Source organism: Alnus glutinosa, chromosome 7 (genome assembly GCF_958979055.1).
Source record: "Alnus glutinosa chromosome 7, dhAlnGlut1.1, whole genome shotgun sequence".
Taxonomy (NCBI): Eukaryota; Viridiplantae; Streptophyta; class Magnoliopsida; order Fagales; family Betulaceae; genus Alnus; species Alnus glutinosa.
This window is the reverse complement of record NC_084892.1, coordinates 25,383,423-25,390,226: the sequence shown is the minus strand read 5'-3', so window position 1 is coordinate 25,390,226 and position 6,804 is coordinate 25,383,423. Positions and strand designations below refer to the sequence as shown.

Below are 6,804 nucleotides of genomic sequence, written 5' to 3'. Positions count from 1 at the left end.
AAAATAATGCTCTATGCATAAAAATTGAGTCTTAGTTTATACCTGGGGTATGGGCTTATTTATAGGCAAAGAGGTGGAGTCAAAGCTGGATTAGAATTCCTGCTCCTTGTCGATCTAGAACTGCTATCAGAGTTCTAATCGAGATCTAGAATTGATGTCAGAGTTCTAATTGGACTCTGATATTTTATTAGACTTCTAATCTGATATCTTCTTAGACTTCTGATCTGATCATTATTCTTATCTGATTGGACCATAAGTCCTATCCCAATTCTACCAGAGATAACTGATATCTGATTTCCCTGAAGTAGTTGCTAAATGTCTATCTCCTCCTTGGATCGGGTTGAGTGGAATTTATTCCCAACAGTTACCCCCCAATTCCCTTATCCGAATCTTGCTTGAATAATGGGAATTCCATGTCTAAGGAAACCCGAGCTTTGTCTCCTTCTGAAAACCTGCTAACCTGCAAAACCTGAGGGTTAAATTCGACCCCCTGGCTCTCTTTATTTCTCTCTCTCGGCAAGGATTGATCTGAGAATGCTTTCTTCTTGCTCTCGGCTAGGACTGATCCGAGAGTTTTCTTCTTGCTCTAGGCTAGGACTAATCCGAGAGTTTCTTCTTGTACTTGGCTAGGACTGATCTGAGACTCTCGGCTAGGACTGATCCGAGAGTTTTCTTCTTATACTCGGCTAGGACTGATTCGAGACTCTCGACTAGGACTGATCCGAGAGTTTTCTTCTTGTACTCGGCTAGGACTGATCCGAGAGTTTTCTTCTTGTACTCGGCTAGAACTGATCCGAGAGTTTTCTTCTTGCTCCCGGCTAGGACTGATCCGAGAGGCTTTTGCCTGCAAAAGAAGCGACATCAACGGGTTCCCAGTCCCTAGACCAGGAACACTCTGATGCTTAAGTCAGCTCTATTCTTTTCTTCTGAAAATACTTATTCCCAAAATCTGAGGAATTTTCTGTCTTTTATTATAACATGTCTGAGTTAAAAATAAAAGTCTAGTTCTTTGCAAACATAAATGCTAAAAATAAAAGTCTAGCCTGAAATTCCCGAGAATCCTTTTTATGGGATCACGGGCAGATACTGTTGTTGCCTCGGCTCTCTATGCGGTGGGCTTCTGCTTCCTCGGTCTTCTCTTCTTTCTATGTCATCTCGGGGATCATTCTCTTGATGCCTCTCGCCTAGCTGAGGACGGTCTCGGGGATAGTAATCCCATGGCTACTGATCTCGGGGCTGATAGTCCTGATGATTCTGAGGCCTGTTATTTCCTTGCTGGTTCCGTTTTTCTCTCAAGAACCGAACCAGCTTGCCATTCTTTAGGAATTCTTCTATTAACAACCTTAGGGTTATGCATCCCTCGGTGTAATGACCTACTTGTTTATGAAAATCACAATATTTGCCTTCATTCCTGTAAGGAGGATTACCTGGTATCTTTTGTGGTTCCCGAAACGCCGGATCTCTTTTTATCTCTATAAGGACTTCTGATATCTCGGCATTGAGAGGTGTAAAATTGTAATCTTTGAACTTCTTTACCTGTCTCTGCTCTTCCCCATCAGCTTTCCTGAATTCTTTCCTTTTCTTTTCTGGGCCTATCTCTCGGGGTGGCCTAGAACTGGCCATAGACTTCAGCGTTTCTTCCTGATTGATGAATTCTTCTATCTTATCCATGAGGCCCTGCAAGGTACTCGGTTGCTTCCAAACCAACTTCTTCATCAAAGGCTCCTCGGGTGAAATTCCTTGATAAATGGCAGCAAAGACCATATCCTCGATTGGATCTTCGACCGTTACCTTCTCTCGGTTAAACCGAGCCATGAACTCCTTAAGACTTTCGTTGCTTTGTTGGTGCAATGATAGCAAATATCCCGAAGGCTTCTTCCTTGTTCGGAAAGCTAGAAATCCAGTTAGGAATATTTTGGACAACTTGTTCGGAAAGCTAGAAATCCAGTTAGGAATATTTTGGACAACTCCTTAAACTGATCAACGGAATTCGGGGGCAGCTTCTTGGACCAGTCTCGGGCATTCCCCGAAAGAGTAAGAGGGAAGGCCCGACATGCTACTTCATCGGGTGTCCCGTGAAGGTCTAGATGAGCTCGGAAATTTTCTAGGTGATCCAAGGGATCTCCGTCTCCTGCATAACTTAGAATTTGGGGTACCTTAAACTTCTCGGGAAGCCGATAGTCTGCCACCCGTCTGGTGAAGGGTGAGTCTGTACCCATTAGGAGCTTGTCCACCACTACGGATCTGCTTTTGTCCTTTCTTTCCATCTCCATGTACGTGCACCTTCTCTCCAGCTCGGCAATAACTCTGCTCAAATCTCCTTGGTGATCATCCTCCCTCCGAGGATTAGTGTTGCTGTTGTGATCTTCTTCCTCACGCTCATCCCTGTTCATCTCGGGATTGGGCTGTTCCGGTCTCCTGCGCAGCAACTCGGCATTCCGCTATGTTAAGGATTTAATTTGGGCTTCCAGCGCTGCTATGCGATCTTGATCTCCACCCCCCGGGGGAGGGTTCGGTGGAGGCTGCGAATTATTCTGAATAACTGGCTCCATTCGGACTATGGGCTCTCGGTTGGTCTGGCTTCCGGAACGTGTGTTCATCACCATGCTGGATCTTCTTTTTCTTTTATGAGGAACGAATAATCGTTCCCACAGACAGCGCCAAACTGTTTGTACAGTTTCCGGTATGATGTGAATCTGCACGTTCTTCTGGTGTTCTTCACGCTTCTTAATAATTCTGCAAAACAACAAAAACTAAGGGACCCTTCCGAGGGTCCTCTCCGATGCCTAAATTAGCTTCTGTAAAAAAATAATGCTCTATGCATAAAAATTGAGTCTTAGTTTATACTTGGGGTATGGGCTTATTTATAGGCAAAGAGGTGGAGTCAAAGCTGGATTAGAATTCCTGCTCCTTGTCGATCTAGAACTGCTATCAGAGTTCTAATCGAGATCTAGAATTGATGTCAGAGTTCTAATTGGACTTTGATCTTTTATTAGACTTCTAATCTGATATCTTCTTAGACTTTTGATCTGATCATTTTTCTTATCTGATTGGACCATAAGTCCTATCCCAATTCTACCAGAGATAACTGATACCTAATTTCCCTTAAGTAGTTATTAAATGTCTATCTCCTCTTTGGATTGGGTTGAGTGGAATTTATCCCCAACAGCAGACAAATCTAATCGCCTGGCGTTGCTTGACTTCAAGAAACGGATTAGTGAAGACCCACTTCAAATAATGAGCTCATGGAATGACTCCACTCATTTCTGCAATTGGTTTGGTGTTACATGTAGCCCCTCCAGTAAAAGAGTCATGGTTCTGAACCTGGAAGCTCAAAGATTGGCTGGCTATATAACACCTTCTATGGGAAATCTTACTTACCTTACTGGAATCAACTTGGGAAATAACAGCATCTATGGTGAAATTCCTCAAGAAATGGGAAGACTTCGACGTTTGCAGCATCTCAACTTGAGTTACAATTCGCTTGGTGGGAAACTTCCAACTAATTTAAGTCACTGTACACAACTTAGAGTGCTTCATGTAGGTACCAACAAACTTGTTGGGCAGATTCCAGTAGGGTTGGCAATTTTTGACATGACCCGCGAACCCGACACGAACACGACACGAAAAAACCGGGTTTGGGTTTGTTATAATCGGGTTTGGGTTTGTTATAATCGGGTTCGGGTCATAATCGGGTTGACCCGATTATAGTCGTGTTTGGCGGGTCAACCCGCGGGTTGACCCGCCAACCCGATTATGACCCGATTGCACGGGTTGACCCGATAACACGATTACACGCCAACACGATTATAACCCGATTAAAAAAAATATATTGAAGGTAAAAAAAAAAAAAAAAAAAAAAAAAAAATTGAAGGTTGAAACATGCGAAAACAGTGAAATTGATGCCGTGTCGGGTCGGGTAAACGGGTGACACGTTTTTTAGTCGGGTTTGCCGGGTCGTGTTCGGGTTACCCGATTATTAATCGGGTCGGGTTCGGGTTGACACGTTTATGTAATCGGGTCAGTCGGGTTGACCCGAACCCGACCCGTGAACCCGAATTGCCAACCCTAGATTCCAGAGCAGTTTAGTTCATTGTCAAAGTTGGTTCACCTAACTCTTGGTGCGAATAACCTTATAGGAACTATCCCAGCGTGGATAGGGAACATTTCTTCTTTGTATAGGCTTTTCCTTCTCCAGAACAATGTACAAGGGAGCATACCTAGTGAGCTAGGCCGTCTAAAAGGCTTGAGAATTTTTCAACTTTCTGGGAATAATTTGTCTGGTACGATCCCTCCTCTAATTTATAATATGTCTACCATTTACTATTTCTCTGTTACTCAAAACCAGCTGCATGGAAGCCTTCCACCAGATGTTGGCCTTACTCTTCCTAACCTTGAATATTTTTGTCGGAGGTATTAATAGTTTCACAGGACCAATCCCCCTATCATTGTCAAATGCTTCTAGACTTGGCGTGCTCGACTTTTCTGAAAATGGTCTCACTGGGACGGTGCCTCAAAATCTAGCAAGTTTGCGTGGCTTGGTTAGACTTAATTTCGAACAAAATAGACTTGGAAATGGGAAACTTGGTGACCTGAGTTTTATCGGTTTTTTAGCTAACTGTACTAGTTTGGGGGCTTTGGGTCTCGATCGTAATCAATTTGGTGGAGTACTGCCCAGCTCTGTAGCCAACCTTTCCTCCCAGCTGAATTATCTTGTTATGGGTGGAAATATGATACGTGGAGGCATCCCCATTGGGATTGGGAACCTTGTTAACTTGCTCGACCTGGGCTTAGAAGATAACTATTTGGGAGGTCCTCTCCCAGATTCTCTTGGGAAGCTCCAGCAGTTACAGGTACTATCTTTGGAGTATAACAAATTTTCAGGACCTATCCCTTTCTCTTTAGGTAACTTAACTAAATTGGCAAAGCTCTTTATCGATTAGAACAAATTGGAGGGAAGTATACCCCAAGTCTAGGAAACTGCCAAAATTTACTTCAACTACTCCTTTCTAGTAACAATCTCAATGGTAACATACCAAAAGAGGTTATTGGTCTATCTTCCCTTTCGATTTCATTGGACATGTCTCATAATTCTTTGACAGGTACATTGCCATTTGAAGTGGGTAACTTAGAAAATCTTGAGGAATTAGATGTCTCGAATAATCGATTATCAGGTGAAATCCCTACTTCCCTTAGTAGTTGTACGAGTTTGGTGAGTTGGCATTTGGAGGGTAATTCATTTGAAGGAGCGATTCCTCCGTCGTTGAAGACATTGAGAGGTTTAGAAGAAATTGATCTTTCTCGCAATAACTTGTCAGGGCAAATTCCTGAATTTCTCAGCAAGTTTTTGTCACTTAAGCATCTTAATCTTTCTCATAATGATCTCGATGGGAAAGTGCCAAGTGAAGGGATTTTTTTGAACGTAAGTACAATTTCAATCTTTGAAAATGACAAGTTATGTGGTGGCGTCCCAGAATTGCTTTTACCAAAATGCTATAGAAAGAGTCCACGTTTATCCATAAAACGCCATGCACTTAAAGTTGTAATTCCTATCATGTTGGTATTTGTTCTATTGTGTTTTTTCCTCACATTTTATATGGTTAAAAAATGGAGAAAGAGACCTTTGGTCGCATCTTCCTTGAAGGATTGGCGATTGGCATGTATATCTTATGCAGAACTCCAAGCATCAACTAACATGCTTCGCTTTCTATATCTTATGGATGTTGTATATGGTTCTTCACAAACATGCTTAGCTTTCTATATAAACCTCTTGCAGGTTTTGTTACCCTGTTAGAAACATGTTATTCATGGAATGGACATTGGGTTGAATATGAATTTATGCAGTATATGGATGTACTTACTAGTCGAAGCATAATTTAGGTGCCAAACTCTACAATTTTTAGTTTTATAGTGTGACATCTCTATATGACACAAGTGAATGATAGCATTACATGGTCTGGATGTTGATTTTTAGTTTAGAATGGAGATGTAGAGTTTATCATATCCGTGGTGGGATTCTTATCAACACAGAAGGGAATGATAGCAAGAGGGAATTTAAATCTCATCCCATTCCACCCATTCAAAGGTTTCTTTTACAAAGTAGGAGATGTCTATCTCGGAGGATTGGGGCTAGGGGTTCCAAAATTATGTTACCCAAAGGTGTCAACGATGCATATACGGGGAATCCTATTCTTGACAAGTTCCTGGAGTCTGGATATTCCAACAGCAAAGATAACAGCATCAACATTATATGACTCTCTGCCACAAACTACTTCTGAAATACAACATGTTTTGTCATTAAAGAAAAAATTTGCCACTTTTTTACCCTCCAGAATTTCACAACCTTTAGGCTTCAAGAAGTCGATCAAAGGCTCAAAAATCTTTTCCTTGACTATCCCACGACACAATACCAAGTCAAAATCTTTCTACATCATCCACATAAATGATTCTTGGTGTTGATGACATGGATAAATTATGCAATATACAAGAGATTTGATGTAACTAACTCCAACATGTAACTAAATCCAAGATGCATTTTTTTAAGAAGTCGAGCAAATTTAATTTCAAACTTACAGACCATTAAAAGATGAGAAACCAATACATGTTGCAGTACATTTTTAACCTTTTTGTTTCCATCCTTTCATTCTAACATCAAGCAACTAACTTTAGAACCACTATAACCACTGAGATAAATTATGAGGCCCAAAATGATTAGGATTATTGCTGCCCAAAACATCTTTATATTACTTTGACACAAACCCAACTCCAACCGAAGTCTAGCATATTGTTCCTTGTGTTTTGTTT

At 41.5% G+C, this 6,804-nt stretch overlaps 1 pseudogene; it reads left to right on the top strand.

Moving 5' to 3' along the window:
- Positions 1-1,747: 1,747 nt before the first annotated feature.
- LOC133873372 (putative receptor-like protein kinase At3g47110) lies at positions 1,748-5,794 on the top strand (annotated as a pseudogene).
- The last annotated feature ends 1,010 nt before the right edge of the window (positions 5,795-6,804 follow it).